Source organism: Cervus canadensis, chromosome 29, assembly GCF_019320065.1.
Source record: "Cervus canadensis isolate Bull #8, Minnesota chromosome 29, ASM1932006v1, whole genome shotgun sequence".
Taxonomy (NCBI): domain Eukaryota; kingdom Metazoa; phylum Chordata; class Mammalia; order Artiodactyla; family Cervidae; genus Cervus; species Cervus canadensis.
The window spans coordinates 17880775-17902861 of record NC_057414.1 but is presented as its reverse complement, the minus strand read 5'-3'; the positions used below and the strand labels follow the sequence as shown (position 1 = coordinate 17902861).

The 22087-nt window shown below is 39.8% G+C and overlaps 1 long non-coding RNA gene across 1 annotated transcript; it reads left to right on the top strand.

The window, feature by feature from the left end:
* The first annotated feature begins 14498 nt into the window (after positions 1-14498).
* On the top strand, positions 14499-21442 carry LOC122431398. Its single transcript, XR_006266496.1, has 2 exons — positions 14499-14712; positions 20650-21442. It is a non-coding gene; the product is annotated as an uncharacterized LOC122431398 (long non-coding RNA).
* Positions 21443-22087: the final 645 nt, after the last annotated feature.

The window sequence follows — 22087 nt, the reverse complement described above, 5'->3', positions numbered from 1 at the left end:
ACACCCAGGACTGAATTCCTTTAGGATGACTGGTTGGATCTCCTTGCAGTCCAAGGGACTCTCACCAACACCACAGTTCAAAAGCATCAATTCTTTGGTGCTCAGCTTTCTTTATAGTCCAACTCTCACATCCATACATGACTACTGGAAAAACCATAGCTTTGACTAGATGGACCTTTTTTGGTAATGTCTCTGTTTTTTAATATGCTGTCTAGGTTGGTCATAGCTTTTCTTCCAAGGAGCAAGAGTCTTTTAATTTCAAGGCTGCAGTCACCATCTGCAGTGATTTTGGAGCCCCCAAAAATAAAGTCTCTCACTGTTTCCATTGTTTCCCATCTATTTTGCAATACAGAGCCTGACTACAGTACTGAGTGGATACATTCAGCCTAAAATGCAGTGACCAAGACCCAACAGTACAGCTTTGCTGGGCCTCTTGATTGGTTTCCTACAGGAATAACCAGAAATAATTATTGTAAGAATTTAAAAATGGCCTCAACTGGTGGGGAGAGTAGATGTCAGAAGGCTAGCAAAGCTTATATATGCGTGTCATGAGGAAATTTATTTTTAAAGGAGACAGAAAGCAATAATTATTCAGTTAGTATGAATCTTAATGTGCATTTTTAATCTAATATTTAGGGTAGAATGTCAGTGGGAAAACACATTTAAGAAAAATTTTATTTAAAAAAAAGTGTCTCCTAAATAATAGGTTTAAAAAATCAAATTTTGCCCATTAGCCGCTAAGGGAGCTTCAAATGTAACAACTACCAAAACATTTATTTTCATAATTCATCTAAAATAAATTCCCCAACTTGTGTATACAGACTTAATTGTTTCATAGTTGTTGTTGATTTCCATGTTTTTTGCATTAAGGCATTTAGAAAGAAAATTAAAATATAATTGGTACAAACTATAAATTGTAAAAATCATAAGGGAAAACAACTTTTCCTCACTATAATAATTCTTTGTCAAAAATATATCATTATTTAGGGGGTAGGGAAGGAAAGGATTGGGAGTTTGGGATTAGCAGATGTGAATTTTTATATGCAGGATGAGTAAACAACAAGGTCCAATTGTATAGGACAGGGAACAATATTCAATATCCTGTAATAAATCATCAGTTCAGTTCAGTTCAGTCTCTCAGTTGTGTCCGACTCTTTGCGACCCCATGAATCGCAGCATGCCAGGCCTCCCTGTCCATCACCAACTCCCAGAGTCCACCCAAACCCATGTCCATTGAGTTGGTGATGCCATCCAACCATCTCATCCTCTGTTGTCCCCTTCTCCTCCTGCCCCTAATCTGTCCCAGCATCAGGGTCTTTTCAAATGAGTCAGCTCTTCGCATCAGGTGGCCAAAGTACTGGAGTTTCAGCTTCAGCATCATCCTTCCAATGAACACCCAGGACTCATCTCCTTTAGGATGGACAGGTTGGATCTTCTTGCAGTCCAAGGGACTCTCAAGAGTCTTCTCCAACACTACAGTTCAAAAGCATCAATTCTTCGGCACTCAGCTTTCTTTATAGTCCAACTCTCACATCCATACATGACCACTGGAAAAACCATAGCCTTGACTAGATGGACCTTTGTTGGCAAAGTAATGTCTCTGTTTTTAATATGCTAATCTAGGTTGGTCATAACTTTCCTTCCAAGGAGTAAGCGTCTTTTAATTTCATGGCTGCAGTCACCATCTGCAGTGATTTTGGAGCCCAGAAAAATAAAGTCTGACACTGTTTCCACTGTTTCCCCATCTATTTCCCATGAAGTGATGGGACCAGATGCCATGATCTTAGTTTTCCGAATGCTTAGCTTTAAGCCAACTTTTTCACTCTCCTGTTTCACTTTCATCAAGAGGCTCTTTAGTTCTTCACTTTCTGCCATAAGGGTGGTGTCATCTGCATATCTGAGGTTATTGATATTTCTCCCAGCAGTCTTGATTCCAGCTTTTGCTTCCTCCAGCCCAGCATTTCTTATGAGGTACTCTGCATAGAAGTTAAATAAGTAGGGTGACAATATACAGCCTTGATGTACTCCTTTTCCTATTTGGAACCAATCTGTTGTTCCATGTCCAGTTCTAACTGTTGCTTCCTGACCTGCATACAGATTTTGCAAGAGGCAGGTCAGGTGGTCTGGTATTCCCATTTCTTTCAGAATCTTCCAGTTTATTGTGATCCACACTGTCAAAGGCTTTGGCATAGTCAATAAAGAAGAAATAGATGTTTTTCTGGAACTCTCTTGCTTTTTTGATGACCCAGCGGATGTTGGCAATTTGATCTCTGATTCCTCTGCCTTTTCTAAATCCAGCTTGAACATCTGGAAGTTCATGGTTCATATTTTGCTTAAGCCTGACTTGGAGAATTTTAAGCATTAATTTACTAGCGTGTGAGATGAGTGCAATTGTGCGGTAGTTTAAGCATTCTTTGGGATTGCCTTTCTTTGGGATTGGAATGAAAACTGACCTTTTCCAGTCCTATGGCCACTGCTGAGTTTTCCAAATTTGCTGGTGTATTGAGTGCAGCACTTTCACAGCATCATCTTTCAAAATTTGAAATGGCTCAACTGGAATTCCATCACCTGCACTAGCTTTGTTCGTAGTGATGCTTTCTAAGGCCCATTTGACTTCACATTCCAGGATGTCTGGCTCTAGGTGAGTGATCACACCATCCTGATTATCTGGGTCATGAAGATCTTTTCTGTACAATTCTTCTGTGTATTCTTGCCATCTCTTGTTAATAAGTTCTGCTTCTGTTAGGTCCATACTATTTCTGTCCTTTATTGAGCCCATCTTTGCATAAAATGTTCCCTTAGTACCTCTAATTTTCTTGGAGAGATCTCTAGACTTTTCCATTCTATTGTCTTCCTCTATTTCTTTGCACTGATCACTGAGGAAGGCTTTCTTATTTCTCCTGGCTATCCTTTGGAACTCTGCATTCAAATGGGTATATCTTTCCTTTTCCCCTTTGTTTTTTGCTCTTCTTTTCACAGCTATTTGTAAGGCCTCCTCAGTCAGCCATTTTGCTTTTTTGCATTTCTTTTTCTTGGGGGTGGTCTTGATTCCTGTCTCCTGTACAATATCACGAACCTCTGTCCATAGTTCAAACCATAATGGAAAAGAATATGAAAAAGAATATATATTTATGTAACTGAGTCACTTTGCTGTTCAGAAGAAATCATTACAACATTGTAAGTCAACCATACCTCATAAATGTTTTAAAAATAGATCACTGTTATCACTCTTTTAATGTTAAATATATTAGATACTGGACACTACTGAATGTTTTTGAAGGCTCTGACCTTTTATTTTAAATTGGAGTAAAATGAAAGAAGCCAACATACAGACTAATTGAGGTTATTTATTTTAAGCAGAGCTGGAGGTTCAGGTCACAGAGAGGCATTATGTGATGAAAACAATAATATAGAAGTGTCACAGATACAGTATTTCTTTATTAGATATTATTAAAGCCCTACCCTGTGCTGCACACCTGTGAACTGCAGGTAGTCACGCCATCTGCTCAGTCACGGATAACTTAGTCACAGGTGCAGATGAGGATACAAGGAATTCATACTACAGAAATAATTGGATTCTGTGTATTACAACGTTGTAGTCTGATTGAGGATAGAGAATCACACAGAAAGCCAAGTTAGACCTCAGAATATGCTTCTTTCTTGAGAAAAACGTGTTTTCTTAACTAAGTCCTGAATAACGATTAGGGCTTCAGCTTGGCCAAGAGGTGAAAAAAATATTTCCAATCAGAATCAAAATACATGTTCAGGTCAGAAGCCGAGAAAAGCTGTCTCTGGAAAACAGAAGTGACTCAGATATTTAACTTTTGTAGCAGATGTAAGTACATATAAGTAAAGCACACAGTAAGTTTGTAACAAGAATAACCATTAGGTAAAGGAACGGGTTTTTGCCAGGAGAAATACCAATAACCTCAGATATGCAGATGACACCACCCTTATGGCAGAAAGTGAAGAGGAACTAAAAAGCCTCTTGATGAAAGTGAAAGAGGAGAGTGAAAAAGTTGGCTTAGAGCTCAACATTCAGAAACCTAAGATCATGGCATCTGGTCCCATCACTTCATGGGAAATAGATGGAGAAACAGTGGAAGCAGTGTCAGACTTTATTTTTGGGGGCTCCAAAATCCCTGCAGATGGTGACTGCAGCCATGAAATTAAAAGACGCTTACTCCTTGGAAGGAAAGTTATGACCAACCTACATAGCATATTAAAAAGCAGAGACATTACTTTGCAAACAAAGGTCCATCTAGTCAAGGCTATGGTTTTTCCAGTGGTCATGTATGGATGTGAGAGTTGGACTATAAAGAAAGCTGAGTGCCGAAGAATTGATGCTTTTGAACTGTGGTATTGAAGAAGACTCTTGAGAGTCCCTTGGACTGCAAGGAGATCCAACCAGTCCATTCTAAAGGAGATCAGTCCTGGGTGTTCATTGGAAGGACTGATGCTGAAGCTGAAACTCCAATACTTTGGCCACCTCATGCGGAGAGTTGACTCATTGAAAAAGACCCTGATGCTGGGACAGATTAGGGGCAGTAGGAGAAGGGGATGACAGAGGATGAGATGGCTTGATGGCATCACCGACTCGATGGACATGAGTTTGAGTAAACTCCAAGAGTTGGTGATGGACAGGGAGGCCTGGCATGCTGTGATTCATGGGGTCGCAAAGAGTTGGACACGACTGAGTAACTGAACTGAACTGAAAGGAATAGGTTACTACAGGTCGGAGAATAATATTGTTGTGAAAAATGGAGAAAAACTAGGAAAATTCAGTGTGCAAGATATGATGATTATATGCTCCTAACTATGAATATGACTACCTCTCTACTTCACAATTAGAAGAGAAAGGAAATCATAACATTTCTGCATTTTTATTAATGTATTAAAATTTAAAATGAGGCAGATGCTTCACAAAAAATATTGGCTTACTTATTTTCTAAAAAATTAATGCTAACTCAATAGTAATGGGTTTTCCAACATAATTTTAAAAGTTAGCAGATTTCAGAATAATTCCATAATTAATTTAGAGTCCTGGAAAGATTTATTTTACAGTTTTGATGAGTCATTACAACTGAGTTAAACTTCTTTATTGAGAACATATACAATTGAATTTTAAGAGGTCATCTTTTTTTTTAATAAAATGCCTCTAGGCATTTCCTTCATTATTCAGTGTGATTCTATTAACCTCGAGGTTGATCCTTTGCAAGATGAACATTATAATTGACATCCTCTGTCTGTATTCAAACAGGCTGCAACCCGGATCCTCAGGTCTTGCTTACCAAAGGGGAATTTAAAATGTTTAGTTGAGTGAGAACAAGATTAAATATTGTTGCAATTTATCCTTTGAATGGCATTTTTAGCTCCTTGTGGGACAATATATGAAGGTTATTGATTAATTGAAAACAAACGTAGTTGACCATTAAGACTGGGCAGAATTTGTCTTTTGTTGGTAAGCATTATTTGGGCTATAAAGCCACAGACTAATTTCTACCATTACTTCAAAAGATGACTAGAAAGTACTTACAAAGATGAGTGTCACATTAAAAAAATCAATGATTGCTACTCGTTTCTGATATTGTTATTTTAATTATTCAAAACTTTCACTTTAGATAAAAAATAATTTATTCCTTTTCAGAAGCTCTTTTAACGTGTGTTTAGGTAACTGATGCCTAAAAACATGTTATTTTTCACTCAGGAAAGACAGACGGCTAGATAATATATAATAGATAATATCATGTGCAAGGAGATACATTAAGGTTATTCAGATAGAAGCATACCATTCACTTCTCTCAAAGCCAGATCAAGGGATAAATATGAGATATAAAGATGTATTTAATGCTACGTGAAATTTTCTTTACTGGAGTAATACCTTAATTCAACAAAATAAATATTTTAATTGGCCCAAATAGCACAATAAGATATAAAACATGTGAATAAAGAGATAATATGGATGGTTAAGAGAATACACAGGAAACAGACTGTCAAGGTTGAAATTTTAGTTCTGCTTCTCCAGTTACATGATGGCAGACAAGACTCTAAGTATTTCTGCCTGTACATTTGCTCATCTGAAAAATGGAGAAAACTGTCTACCTCATTTGGTTTGCTGAAGAATTAAATAAGTTTTCACAGAACAGAATGCCCCAAAACATGACTTGACATGTAGAATACACAATATACATGGTTTTATTTCATGTGCGCCATGCTGTTCTGTCTTGGTAGTCAAGACCACTCAAACACTTACATGACATTTAAAAATTAATAAACGACATGTATATATGTATATGTATGTATAACTGAATCACTTTTCTATATAGATACATACACACACACACATATTCTTTTTTAGATTCATTTTCATTATCCCTCATTACAAGATATTGAGTATACTCCCCTGTGCTATAGAGTAGGTCCTTGTTGATGATCTATTTTATAGATAGTTGTGTATATATTTTAATCCCAAATTCATAATTTATCCCCTTCCTCCCCACTTTTATAACCATAAGTTTGTTTTCTATACCTGTGATGCTATTTCTGTTTTGAAAAAGTCCATTTGTATCATTTTATTTTTTCCACATATAAGCAATATTATACAATATTTGTCTTTCTCTGTCTCACTTAGTATGATAATCTCTAGGTTCATCCATGCTGTTGCAAATGGATTTCATTCTGTTTAATGACTGGGTAACACGTGTGTGTGTGTGTGTACGTACATACGTATGTATTACATTTTCTTCATTCAACTGTCAGTGGACATTTAGGTTGCTTCTATGACTTGGCTGTTAAAATTAGTGATGCAATGAACCTTGCGGGTTCATGTGTTTTTTTCAAGTTATAGTTTTCTCTGGATATATGCCCAGGAGTGGGATTGCAGGATCATAGGGTAGCTCTATTTTTAAAGGAACCTCCATACTGTTCTTCAGGGCTTTCAGGTGGCTCAGTGGCAAAGAATCCACCTACCAATGCAGGTAATGCGGTTTCAATCCCTGGGTTGGAGAGATCCCCTAGGGGAGGGCACTCCAGTGTTCTTGTCTGGAGAATCCCAAGGACAGAGGAGCCTGGTGGGCTATGATCCATGGGGTTGAAAAGAGTTGGACTTGACTGAGCTACTGAGCACACACACCTTCAGTAGATGCAGGATTATGGTACTCCCTCCACCTCAGGTCCGGAGAAGGCAATGGCACCCCACTCTAGTGCTCTTGCCTGGAAAATCCCATGGACGGAGGAGCCTGGTAGGCTGCAGTCCATGGGGTCACTAAGGGCTGGACACGACTGAGCGACTTCACTTTTACTTTTCACTTTCATGCACTGGAGAAGGAAATGGCAACCCACTCCAGTGTTCTTGCCTGGAGAATTCCAGGGACGGGGGAGCCTGGTGGGCTGCCGTCTATGGGATCACATAGAGTTGGACATGACTTAAGCGACTTAGCAGCAGCTGCCACCTCAGGTCTTAGGTAAACATATTTTATCCTGGATGTTGGCAGCTTGTAAATCAACCATACCTTTCTGCAATCCTTCTGTATCAGCACATATGAATCAGACTTAATTTTTTATTTTTAGGCACATTAACCAGCTGCCATGCGTGGGGGATGCCAGATACTTGCTCTCCTCAATCTCAGCTCCCAGGTGATGGGCTTGTGAGCAGAGCCAAGAAGGTGCTCCCTCCCTGGGCTTGGGGTTAGCATGAGTAACGCAGAGATTCTTGTGGTGGGGCTAGAGCCCCGGGGACAGCATCAAGTGCTCCCTGGTGGTGGGTCCAGATATTGCCAGCTGAGCCAGTACAGACTGGGGGCAGCATGCTGCAGTAACACCCAGCCACCAGGGGTGGCGCTGTCCAGCAGCGAGAACTCAGTCAGTCAGTTCAGTGGCTCAGTCATGTCCAACTCTTTATGACCTAATGGACTGCAGCACACCAGGGCTCCCTGTTCATCGCCAACTCCTGGAGTTTACTCAAACTCATGTTGATTGAGTTGATGCCTCCATCCAGCCATCTCATCCTCTGTCGTCCCCTTCTCCTCCTGCCTTCATTCTTTCCCAGCATCAGAGACTTTTTCAATGAGTCAGTTCTTTGCATCAGATGGCCAAAGTACTGGAGTTTCAGCTTCAGTATCAGTCCTTCCAGTGAATATTAAGGACTGATTTCCTTTAGGATGGACTGCTTGGATCTCCCTGCAGTCCAAGGGACCCTCAAGAGTCTTCTCCAACACCACAGTTCAAAAGCATCAATTCTTTGACGCTCAGCTTTCTTTATAGTCCAACTCCCACATCCACACATGACTACTGGAAAAACCATAGCTTTGACTAGATGGACCTTTGTTGGCAAGGCCTCTGCTTTCTAATATGCTGTCGTAACTTTTTTTCCAAGCAGCAAGTGTCTTTTAATTCCATGGCTGTAGCCACCATCTGCAGTGATTTTGGAGCCCAAAAAGATAAAGTCTGTCACTGTTTCCATTGTTTCCCATCTATTTGCCCTGAAGTGATGGGACCAGATGCCATGATCTTAGTTTTCTGAATGTTGAGTTTTAAGCCAACTTTTCACTCTGCTCTTTCACTTTCATCAAAAGTTTCTTAAGTTCTTCTTCACTTTCTGCCATAAGGCTGGTGTCATCTGCATATCTGAGGTTATTGATATTACTCCCAGCAATCTTGATTCCAGCTTATGCTTCATCCAGCCCAGCATTTCTCATGATGTACTCTGCATATAAGTTAAATAAGTAGGGTGACAATGTATAGCCTTGATGTACTCCTTTCCCAATTTGGAACCAGTCTGTTGTTCCATGTCCAGTTCTGTTGCTTCCTAACTTGCATACAGATTTCTCAAGAGACAGGTCAGGTGGTGTGGTATTCCTATCTCTTTAAGAATTTTCCAGAGTTTGTTATGGTCTGCACAGTCAAATGCTTTGGCATAGTCAATAAAGCAGAAGTAGATGTTTTTTCTGGAACTCTTGCTTTTTCAATGATCCAAAGGATGTTGGCAATTTGACCTCTGGTTCCTCTTTTCTAAATCCAGCTTGAACACCTGGAAGTTCATGGTTCAAGTACTGTTGAAGCCTGGCTCAGAGAATTTTTTTTTTATTTTTATTTTTTTTTATTTTATTTATTTTTTTTATTAGTTGGAGGCTAATTACTTCACAACATTTCAGTGGGTTTTGTCATACATTGATATGAATCAGCCATAGATTTACACGTATTCCCCATCCTGATACCCGCTCCCACCTCCCTCTCCACCCGATCTCTCTGGGTCTTCCCAGTGCACCAGGCCCGAGCACTTGTCTCATGCATCCCACCTGGGCTGGTGATGTGTTTCACCATAGATAGTATACGTGCTGTTCTTTTGAAACATCCCACCCTCACCTTCTCCCACAGAGTTCAAAAGTCTGTTCTGTATTTCTGTGTCTCTTTTTCTGTTTTGCATATAGGGTTATCGTTACCATCTTTCTAAATTCCATATATATGTGTTAGTATGCTGTAATGTCTTTATCTTTCTGGCTTACTTCACTCTGTATAATGGGCTCCAGTTTCATCATCCATCTCATTAGAACTGATTCAAATGAATTCTTTTTAACGGCTGAGTAATATTCCATGGTGTATATGTACCACAGCTTCCTTATCCATTCATCTGCTGATGGGCATCTAGGTTGCTTCCATGTCCTGGCTATTATAAACAGTGCTGCGATGAACATTGGGGTGCACGTGTCTCTTTCAGATCTGGTTTCCTCAGTGTGTATGCCCAGAAGTGGGATTGCTGGGTCATATGGCAGTTCTATTTCCAGTTTTTTAAGAAATCTCCACACTGTTCTCCATAGTGGCTGTACTAGTTTGCATTCCCACCAACAGTGTAAGAGGGTTCCCTTTCTCCACACCCTCTCCAGCATTTATTGCTTGTAGACTTTTGGATAGCAGCCATCCTGACTGGCGTGTAATGGTACCTCATTGTGGTTTTGATTTGCATTTCTCTGATATGAGTGATGTTGAGCATCTTTTCAATGTGTTTGTTAGCCATCTGTAAGTCTTCTTTGGAGAAATGTCTGTTTAGTCTTTGGCCCCATTTTTTGATTGGGTCATTTATTTTTCTGGAATTGAGCTTCAGGAGTTGCTTGATATTTTTGAGATTAATCCTTTGTCTGTTGCTTCATTTGCTATTATTTTCTCCCATTCTGAGGGCTGTCTTTTCACCTTGCTTATAGTTTCCTTTGTTGTGCAAAAGCTTTTAAGTTTAATTAGGTCCCATTTGTTTATTTTTGCTTTTATTTCCAATATTCTGGGAGGTGGGTCATAGAGGATCCTGCTGTGATTTATGTCGGAGAGTGTTTTGCCTATGTTCTCCTCTAGGAGTTTTATAGTTTCTGGTCTTACATTTAGATCTTTAATCCATTTTGAGTTTATTTTTGTGTATGGTGTTAGAAAGTGTTCTAGTTTCATTCTTTTACAAGTGGTTGACCAGTTTTCCCAGCACCACTTGTTAAAGAGGTTGTCTTTTTTCCATTGTATATCCTTGCCTCCTTTGTCAAAGATAAGGTGTCCATAGGTTCGTGGATTTATCTCTGGGCTTTCTATTCTGTTCCATTGATCTATATTTCTGTCTTTGTGCCAGTACCATACTGTCTTGATGACTGTGGCTTTGTAGTAGAGTCTGAAGTCAGGCAGGTTGATTCCTCCAGTTCCATTCTTCTTTCTCAAGATTACTTTGGCTATTCGAGGTTTTTTGTATTTCCATACAAATTGTGAAATTATTTGTTCTAGTTCTGTGAAAAATACCGTTGGTAGCTTGATAGGGATTGCATTGAATCTATAGATTGCTTTGGGTAGAATAGCCATTTTGACAATATTGATTCTTCCAATCCATGAACACGGTATGTTTCTCCATCTGTTTGTGTCCTCTTTGATTTCTTTCATCAGTGTTTTATAGTTTTCTATGTATAGGTCTTTTGTTTCTTTAGGTAGATATACTCCTAAGTATTTTATTCTTTTTGTTGCAATGGTGAATGGTATTGTTTCCTTAATTTCTCTTTCTGTTTTTTCATTGTTAGTATATAGGAATGCAAGGGATTTCTGTGTGTTAAGTTTATATCCTGCAACTTTACTATATCATTGATTAGCTCTAGTAATTTTCTGGTAGAGTCTTTAGGTTTTCTATGTAGAGGATCATGTCATCTGCAAACAGTGAGAGTTTCACTTCTTCTTTTTCCTATCTGGATTCCTTTTACTTCTTTTTCTGCTCTGATTGCTGTGGCCAAAACTTCCAACACTATGTTGAATAGTAGTGGTGAGAGTGGGCACCCTTGTCTTGTTCCTGATTTCAGGGGAAATGCTTTCAATTTTTCACCATTGAGGGTGATGCTTGCTGTGGGTTTGTCATATATAGCTTTTATTATGTTGAGGTATGTTCCTTCCATTCCTGCTTTTTGGAGAGTTTTAATCATAAATGAGTGTTGAATTTTGTCAAAGGCTTTCTCTGCATCTATTGAGATAATCATGGCTCAGAGAATTTTGAGCATTACTTTGCTAGTGTGTGAGATGAGTGCAATTGTGCGGTAGTTTGAGTATTCTTTGGCATTGCCTTTCTTTGGGATTCGAATGAAAACTGACCTTTTCCAGTCCTGTGGCCACTGCTGAGTCTTCCAAATTTGATGGCATATTGAGTGCAGCACTTTCACAGCATCATCTTTTGGGATTTGAAATAGCTCAGCTGGAATCCCATCACCTCCACTAGCTTTGTTCATAGTGATGCTTCCTAAGGCCCACTTGACTTCGCATTCCAGGATGTCTGGCTCCAGGATGGTGATCACACCATCATGATTATCTGGTTTGTGAAGATCTATTTTATATAGTTTTTCTGTGTATTCTTGCCACTGCTTCTTAATATCTTCTGCTTCTGTTAGGTCCATACCATTTCTGTCCTTTATTGTGCCCATCTTTGCATGAAACGTTCCCTTAGTATCTCTAATTTTCTTGAAGAGACCTCAGGGCCGCTCAAAGGGCCCGGCTCCACGGCACCCTAAGACTGACCCATGTATTTGTGTGTCTTCTATCTGCACATGTGAATGTGACTGTTTTCAGGTGTATAGTATTCTATTAATTGGCTAAGCTAGAATTTAGTCTCTGCTGTTGAAGAACGTTTGGGCCATTTCTAGTCTTTCTCTATGTATGATGCCACCATGAAATCCTCTTTCTACAGAGATGCATCACTCAGAGTCCGAATATACAGAATTTTAAGAAGTAGAAGCACTGCCTAATAGAACATGTACCTTGTAGTGTTGCTAAGTCTTACCTAGTCACTCTCTGAAGTGGTGTCCTGATCTCCTCCTTACCCATCTCAAGAGAGACCTGGACACTGTGTCCCATCTCCCCTCCACCCATCCCCCAAACCTCCACCTCCATCCTTGCCTCTCACTGCCCCCTTTCTGCACATTATTACTGCTGTTGCTGCCCTAGGAAATCAGATGCAGGGTACAGTTATTTTCTCAGTTATGCTTCTTAAGAACGAAGGTGAGATAGAATTCATAGAATTTACCCTTTTAATGTATACCTATAAGTCAAATGTTTTTCTTCTTTACTATTAAAAATGGGGTTTGATGTTGCAGTGATCACCACAATCTGTGTTAGAACACTGCTGTCACCCCTAAAATTGAACAAAAGCCCTCACTAGTCACTCCTCCTCCTCCTCACCCCAGCCTTCGGCTTTAGACAACCACTACTCTCTGTATAGATTTGGCTGCCCTGGATATTGCATATAAATACAGTCATTCAATATATGTTTTTCTGGTGAATGGCTTCTTGTATTTAGCATAATGTTTTCAAAATAATACTCCATTGTAAGGAAGCACCACACTTTGTTGGTCTCTTCACTAGTTGATGGACATTTGGGCTGTTCCCACATTTGGACAATTGGGAATAATGCTGATATAAACATCCATGTGTGAATATATGTTTTTTAGTTCTGTTGCCCATATGTGTTGGAGTGGAATTGCTGAACCTTGTGGTAACCCCATGTTTCAACTACCCAATGAAGGACTGCCAGGCTGTTTTCCACAGCCACCTTACCATTGTTACTTTCCCATCAGACAGTACAGGCGTTCCAATTTCTGCACATCTTTGCCTCCACTTGTTTCTTGTCATTATGGTCTGAGCCACCCTAGTGGGTGTGAAGTGGTTTTCATTTGTGTTTCCTTAATGATTAATGATGTTGAGCATCTTTTCATTTGCTTTGGAGACATGTGTATTCAAATTGGCTGCCAGTGTTTTCGTTAGGTTATCTGCCTATGTACTATTTAGCCATACGGGTTTACATATTCTAAATATAAGTCCCTGAGTAGACACATGGCTTGTACTTTCTCCCATTCTGATTTGGGGTGGGGGGAGGGTGGGGGTGCCACTTCAATTTTCTTAGTATTTATTTATTTGTTTGGTTGCACTGGGTCTTAGTTGTGCCATGTGGGATCTAGTTCCCTGACCAGGGATCAAACCTGGGCCCCCATTGGAGCATGGCGTCTTAGCCACTGGACCACCAGGAAGTCCTGGGGGCTTTGACTTTAATGGAAAAACCAATTTGTTTCTTACATAAGTTTTGCGTTAGAGTTGCCTTTCAAACTAACTTGTTTTGGTATCCATTTAAAGATAATCACTTTTTTTTTCAGTTCTTCTACTGACTGGAGATAATTAAGAGGTGGTTTATTTTTATCCATAAAAACAGAGTGTAGCCATAACTCTGAAATGAATGGCTGCCGTTGAAGCATTACTTACAGACTTTTCTCATTAGTTGAATGGAAGACTTGCTTCTGATTCAGATTATTTTCTGAGGGAAATAGTTTTTCCTGACAATAAGCTCATCATCACATGAGAACAAAGATTATTTGTTAAAGCAAGCTGCTGTTTTGTTAGATTAAAAAGAAATGGGGCGGTGCAAAGAAAACAGCAAAGTGATGCTTCCAGTCAGGCTGACTGGACCTGTAAACTCCAACATCCACAGAGCATAGGGCACGGCTTGCTGGGTGTCCTTAGATGCAAATTACTAGAGCGTGTGTCTTGGAGAAAGGAGGGCAGATAACCACAGGGTTTGGCTCAGAGCAAGAGAAAATTTCACTATCATTAGTGCTGGCCTATTTTCATTATCTCAAAATAACAGAACCCCACTGAAAGCACCATCTCATTGATGGCTGACATTGTAATTTAAAGCTTTTGTATGTAAAAGGTCTTAGTTTGGAAAGGTGGATTTAGAGTATTTTATGATTAATTATTCCTTTTGGTCAAGCTTTTTATTTTTCAAGTGTGCTATTTCGCAGTTGCTATATATTTCCCTCAGGATATTGATAAAGCTTTTATGACATGAGTACATCAGTGACAACCATCACCACTTACTACACTTGTGTTCCTCTGAAAGGCTGCTCGGTGTCAAATTCTACATAGCAGTACTCCTCTGTGTACAATTAATACGTTGGTAGCATTCTGTAAGTAAAGTAGAAAGTAGCTGACACTATTCAGGAGGAACACAGTGCTCATCATCTCATCTCCACGAGAGATGCTGCTTCTCATCTGTGTTAGTAGCAACATGGGTGAAGATGTGTGTGAGAAGAGCTTTAGCACGAAGCAAACCCTCAGACTGACTCTCAATCTTCACAGCAATCAGGAACTGACTCTTCACTGAGATTTCAGATGAAAAATGTTGTAATTCCTCCTGGATCACAAATCTAGCAAGTAGATAAGGTAAGCTTCACATCTACTGTTTTTTTCAAACATTTCTCATGTCTAATTAGTACTTGAGAAAGACATAAAGAAGACAGGCATATTTGTCTCTTCTGTCTGTCTAGAACAAACTTCGTTCTCATATATGTCATGAACACCTTTCTACATCATGATGTAATCTTTGTTCTCTAATGAAATATACTAAATTAAACTCTCTTCTATTTAATGTAACACATTGTATAAGATTGATATAAGAAGCAGTTCATTTAAGACAGATGTGTGATACACCCAGGTTATTTCTGATTTTATCTATTAAAAATAATCCTGCTATACACATACCTGAATATGCAAAAAATAATGATCACATTTGTCTGATTAAAAATTTTAGAGGTAGAATCATTGATAAAAGAATATTGACAAGTTTATACATCTCACATACTCACCAAAAATGAACATTCAGGTGCCTTTTTCTAGTCCACCCCAAAACATTTTTAAGAAACTTCAACATTCTCTTGGCTGAAAATGATCTACCTTTGTTGTCATATTTTTCAAGTTAAAATCTTTTCATAGTTTATTAGCCATTTTTACTTACTTATATTTAATGATATTCTTAGGGTAATGTAGTTTGTTTATTCTTTTGCATTTCCACTTTGTAAATTAAGGATATTCTGTGTCTTGCATATTTATTGCATTTATGCCAGCTGATATTTTCTATTTTGCTGCCAGTGAAGGAAAATTTTTTTTAACCAGTTGTAAAATACATGCCCATTATTTTTGTTTCTGTTTCTTTCAAATCACATCCTTTCTATCACACTCAGCTCCTTCATCTGCAGACCAACCTGATATTTGCTCTGAAAAATCACATAAGTGCAGCATACCTTGCCTTTCCAGCTTGTATTTCCCAGTCTTTTCTGTGTATGTCACCTTGAAAAGTAAACCGTTCCCTTCCAAGTCTGGATGATACCTGATACACATGAAAGGGAAGAAATCACCAAGGATTAATCATAACCTCTCCTTTTACCATAATATATTATTTCTCCTATTTAGACATTAATGGTTAATTCTTTTAAAAATCTGTCATTCCTTTGAGTTTCACATTTATACTTAAAATTGAAAAAGAGAGACATGAACTTCAACCAACAAACTGTCTCATTTTGGTCTCAAAAAACAGTAGTAGTAAATTTGGCACCTTATTTATACATTGAGTATCCTCTGTAAATGGGGGCACACATATGAATTCCCTCAGAGCCTACATTATGTAAAACTCACTGTGTCATAGCTACTGTCTCATGCATATCACGCGAGGCCCTTTATGTTCAAGTTCATGATGAATTAGTGCAGAAGCAAAGGGTTAACTTGCAAAGGAGGCTGTGAAGGTGCATCTGGAATTTCCCTTTCTCAGCCCATGCAGGGTGGTGACTGAGGCCTGGGCAGAGTCCCACGCTGACAGTGGGGTGTGGTCTGCATCTAGGCTCTCGTGTGTCTGGCAGGGACAGCCTGTCTCTCCTGGCCAGTTTCTTTCTCATCTCAGGGACGGCTTTCTTCCGTCAGATGATGAAGGGGTAATGTGGCCATCAGGCCAGGATGAGGGCCCTGAGTTTTCACGGTGCAGACAGGACCCAGGTTGTCTTGGAAGGAATACCGATTGGTGCCCCCACCTCTACACAGACATGATGATTAGACAGTCCTCCAGGAAGTACTCACATAACCATCCAGTCCCCAGTTGTCATTCTCAAAGTTGCTGATGAAAATATCCACTGGTTCTTTAATCTGAAAAGCTTTCAGAAGTGGGCCTCCTCCTCCTTGTAAATGCCTAGGAAAGAATCACTGTGTTGTTATTACATCATAGGAATGCTTATGAGTTAGGAAGGCAGGCACTCGGCCCATTTATGTGGAATATGATACAGAGAGGATAGTGTTTTCAATAACAGAGATTAATATTTAGCTGCAGTCCTTCTTTTTTCCTAAAAATCACCTCTTTCTGAAGTCTTCTCTGTCTCAATTAAGCATCGTTTACTTCACTCAATTCAACACCTTTATCCCACAGAAGGAACAAAAGTAACATACATTCAGTTATATTAATTTTTTAAGTCCAGCGTTTTTATTCAGTTTTTACTCACTTCTGAGGACAGGGGTATGTAGTATAAGAAAGAAAAAGAGACATAACCTAGAGGATTAAACTACTGTGTATGAAATAAGCTACATGGATATACTGCATAGCACAGGGAATATACCAAATATTTTACAATAATTTTAAGTGGAGAATAATCTATAAAAATATTGAATCACTAAAAAAAAGTCTTGATAAATACAGCTATGTTGAAAATACATATGGAGATTTTGTACAAAATTCTTACACAATTTAAAACAAATTGATTTATATTGACTTATATTTATATTGAATTCTTATATTGATTTATATTGAATTCTAAATCAATATAAAAAAAGAGATACCATAACAATAACCCCAAATGCAGTTACTTATACAGATCAATTGCACTTATTGAAATGGCATGGAGGACAGAGGTTCTTGGAATGACCGCTGAATGGATTTGTCCAGGGGGTCAGGGTATATGTGTGGGGTGGCGGGGGGATGTGTTTGCAGCTATGGCTAGTTCCCTACCCAGAGGAAGAACCAAATAAATAAGTAAACAAACAAATGAACAGATATTTGCCGGGACCAGCCGGCAAAGAGAACAAGTCCCAATCACAACAGCATAGAAGCCTGAGAAAAGAACCGATAGTAAAGGACGGGGTCGAGAGGACTGAATGCTCTTGAGGCAAGTCAGTGATTTTATTGAGTAAAACAGCTACGTTTATACTACTACAAGCATAAAAAATGCCATCTGGTTCTTGCCACATCAATACCATTCTTTATCATAAGTGATTGCAGAAGCTTACATTCTGTTTTTAACATTCCAAGATAAACTAGGCATGGGAACTAAGTGAAAGATCACTACTATGTTTTTCTCAAGGAAGAACAAAGGAGACCCAGCAAATGTTTTACTACTTTATCAGGGGGTGGTGGGACAGGGAATGGCCTCTTTCAAGGCTTTCCCAGGGCCTTTTTGGGCCTTGAGCAGGCCGGCTCCCCGCAGATATTAAGTAAATAACAATGAACCCAAACGTCTTCTGTGCAGAGAGACAGGTTAATGTTCATTTCGGGGACTCTGGCAATTAATTCCCACTTCCTCCCATCACAGAAGAGTGGCCACTGTCTAACCTCACAGGATGGAAGGGAACCCACAGACGAGAAAGACCTGTGAATGGGGAGGACCCTGAGGACAAGGAGGACCACCTAACAAATTGACTGGGCTGCTGTCCATCTCCATCAGCAGCAACTCTGTGTTCCTGGCATCCAGTTTAACGTATAAAACTCTGAATCCCACTTCTAAAAACTGTCAGTAGAGATAAGATTCAGGAGAGTTTTACGTCAATTAAATTACAGCACCCCACAGGGCACCAGGTCCAGGCTGGTCCTCCAGAAGCATGACTTCCGCCTCCTTCTCTACGCGCCTTCCCAACCAGACTGTACAGGGCAGGGGGACTTCCGTCCACTGGGACTCAGTCTGAACAACACTTGATCCAACCTCTTTACCAAATCCAAACCTAATTGCATCAGAGTCACATTGGAGAGCATTTCCTTTGCGGAAAAAAATTCAAACACCATGAAGAGAAATATCCAAAGGACCTGGGTAAGCCTATGAAATCTGGATATTTTCAAAGGCTCAGTTTATTCTGACACAGGACTAGATTTGAGCACCCAGTCTATTTCATTTATACATTCACAGGGTCAAGGTGCAAAGAAATTTTGGGGACCCCAGATCATGAATTCATAAATAAGTACATGTTAAAAGTCTGTGAGTATGAAATATATTTCTTTTCTTGCATCCAGAATGTGTGCACCATTTTTAGATGTTTTCCCAGCCAGGGAAGCAGGAAAGTGAGATGTGAGGAATGGGAGGAGTCCTGAGTGGCTCTCACACTTTCTAGAAGTGAACCATGTGTCTGTCTAGTCATCAGTAACCTGTGAGTGCCCCTCAGGGGTCCTTTATGTTCAGAACCAAGGCTGCGGCTTGTGGTAACTCAGAGTCTGAACCCTTTAGGAGTTAAGTCTATAAAAAAGGATACATTGTTGTAAGAAGTGAGATAATTAAAAAAAAACAAAAGAAGACAGTAGATTCAGTATGAAGGTGATTCTGTGTCCTATGGGTTGAGTGTGGGTTTGGAATTCTAATCGCTGAGATTCTGACCACAGAGTTCAAATCCTACTCCTGCACTGTCACTTAGGAAGGTCGCTTAGTTTTCCTGGGTATCTCTCTTTTTTAACCAGTAAAAAAAAGAAAAGAAAAGAAATGTGTTTATATACATTGTCCTTCTTTCATCAATTTTGTGATTTAAGTATTAAAGAACTTACAATAGTGTCTTACTTAAAAATAAACCAGAGTTGGTGCTTTTTTTTTAAAAATTGCTTTTTTAAACTGAGACACATCAATAAAAGCTCACCAGGAGCAAACAAGTTTTATAGAATGACAGCAAGAGGATATCAAAACTGTGAATTTTGGAGATATGACTATCTGGACATAAATCTTACATCTTTGATGTAACAGGATCTGTGTGTAATCTGAGCAAATTAATTTGCCTTTCTGTACTGGTTTTGTCACCTTTAAAGTGAGGAGACAGAACTGTCCTGCCCCAGTCACTGAGATGACATAGTGAGAGGCAGCAGGTGCAAAGCCCAGGTGATGTCAGACAGCACTCGGCCTGGTGTTGGCACCCCCTCGACCAGAAGACTGACAGAGGGTCTGGTGAGGGAGATCCCTGGGTGCCTACCTGTCAACTTCAGCTCCCCTGGGAGGCTTCAATGAAGGTCATGTTCACTTTGCTGCTTGCTGAGTTGAAACAGTTTGACAGTTGGCGTCACAGGCTATCTTTTCCCTGAATATTCATAATATCCCTTCCACACCAAATGGATGAAAAACACATCTGAAGGAACTGTGGGGGGAAAAACAGACAAATGTTAGCACACAAGGAACAATTACACTTAGACGTGTTGCTCAGTTAAGACATCACAACAGTGACAATGGTGAGGACAAAAATGACCTGTCTCCGTGTCCCCTCACAGCAGGATGATAAGAGTCAGATGGGCCAAGTGGGGAGCAGGCAGGTTACTGAGAGGTGCAGACAAGCATCCGTCACTGCAGTGGATGCCAGTGCGCCTGTTACCAGATCCACCAGGGCCAGCATGCGTGGGGAACCGGGACCGCAGACACTAGGTAAGATCTCATCAGACACCTGGAAAACCACCACCGCTACTTCACTGAATAACCAAGTCCACCTGCTGTGGGAAGACCTAGGAGGCTGAGAGGAACTGACATCTGCCGGGCTCTTCTGCCCTCAGAAAGCCTACACTTCACAGCACCACTCTGACTGCACAGACCCAGCTTACAGAAACAAAGATGCTTTATTTCCCAAGGTCTTTATTTTATAAGTAAAGCCAATCTCTCATCTAACTCTTCTGCTCTACTCTAATCCCCTTTATAAGAAATAGTCCAGAATTGGCAAGAAAGCTAGACTCAATGATGTCAAAAACAAAAGGCAGGAAGTTTTCTTAAAACATTACAATTCATCTGGGACAGGAATTCTTACAAAGATTATTGAGCTGTTCTCTCTTTGCACTGGTTACAAAAAAGTTAAACTTCTTTTTCACATTTCTGCTAATATGCATAAAATCCTGCTATTTTCACAATACTGCTATAACATTTTACAGGGAAACTGATGTAAACCTATATCAGTGAATGTACTCAATCTCTCTCTGCCTTGTATCTCATGTGTAAATTGTTTAACTGGACAAGATCCACCCTGACTGGGAATGGTCAGAACATATTTTTGGACTTCCTAGGTAGAAAGAAAGATGCTTGTCTGCCTAAGTGTGATTTTTCTTTTTCTGTTTTTTAGCAAATGCCCTTACAGCCACAGCATGAGGAGGACAAAGCACAGTGTCCCTGGCTGTGCATTTCTTTCCAGCTCCACTGGACGTTTGCCTATCTTCCCAGATAGGCTGACGCTGTAAGACATCTCCTAACAACAGAACAACAGATGTCAGCACTTGTAGGGCTTTGACGGGCCCAACTTCCTAATAGCAATCATTTTAAAACTCAAATAAGTCTGAAGCAGAGACACGACCCAGGTCTCCGACACAGCTGCTGATTGATCAGGACACTGAACAAGCCCGCCCGTCAGCAGCAGCATCACCGAGGCCCACTTTTAATCAGCAAGCCCAGAATGCCTCATCTTCCTTTTCTGAAATACCTTTTAAACAGTATCCAGATCATTTTCCCTGGTCAGAAGGGACACCTTCAGTGGAAGCTGTGAAGGCACAGAGGTGGGCCTTGGTCAGGTGGGCCAGTGGGAGCAGCAGCAGGTCTGAGGGGCAGGTCAGCTGTGGCCACTGGGGACCTAAAGGATCCTTTGGGGTCCTTGTCCTCTCACCTACTGCTGGTGGTCTGTGGTGTAAAGTAACCATCACGGCCGACGGGCTAGACTGTGCCCCTAAACAAAGAAACCTGTTTCTTCAGCGCTTCCCTTCAGAGAGGGCAGGGCACACTGAGATAAAGTTTGTAACTCTGTGACTGATGCAGAGTGATGTTTGGTAGAGACCAATGTAATATTGGAACGCAATTATCCTTCAATTGAAAGTGAATAAATTAAAAAAAAAAAAAAAAAGGCCTGCAGACTTTTCACTGTCCACGACAAAACCAGCAAAAATATAGAACAAACACACCACCACCACCCACTGTGTTTCCTTCCATCAAAGAAAACATTGCCTGGATAGAGCACTGCTTTCTGTGTTTGATTTGTAAATAACATTTACATAGAACAGTCCAGTAAAGAATTTTAAGGTAGGTCTCATACTTCATGGTATACAATGCATGACTTCCTTTAAGCATATTGGAACTTTTTGCCACATCTAAAAATTAAATGCCAAAACCCAGCATCTGTGACTGAACTATATAGCACTTCATATACCCTCTTCACATTTGATCCTGGAACAGAGTTTATGTCTAAGAAACCAGTGTGAACACCTGAATAAAGAAAACACCAAAAAATGCAACTTACCTAAGTGTTTTATGTTCTATTTTTTTTTTTTAAGTTTGACTTACACTATGATTTGGGGACACACTTTATGTTTAAATATTCTCTAAATTTATAACAGATATAACAGGCCAGATGACTTGGAATAACCAACATCTTCATTAGGAAATAAACCTGCACCTTTCCTGTTTGCTACAGCATACATTAAGCAAGGTATTACACACAACAGAAAGTGAGAATTAACATATCGGAGGCAGAGGATGTCTGATTATGAAGATACTTGGGAAAGGATATCGCCCCA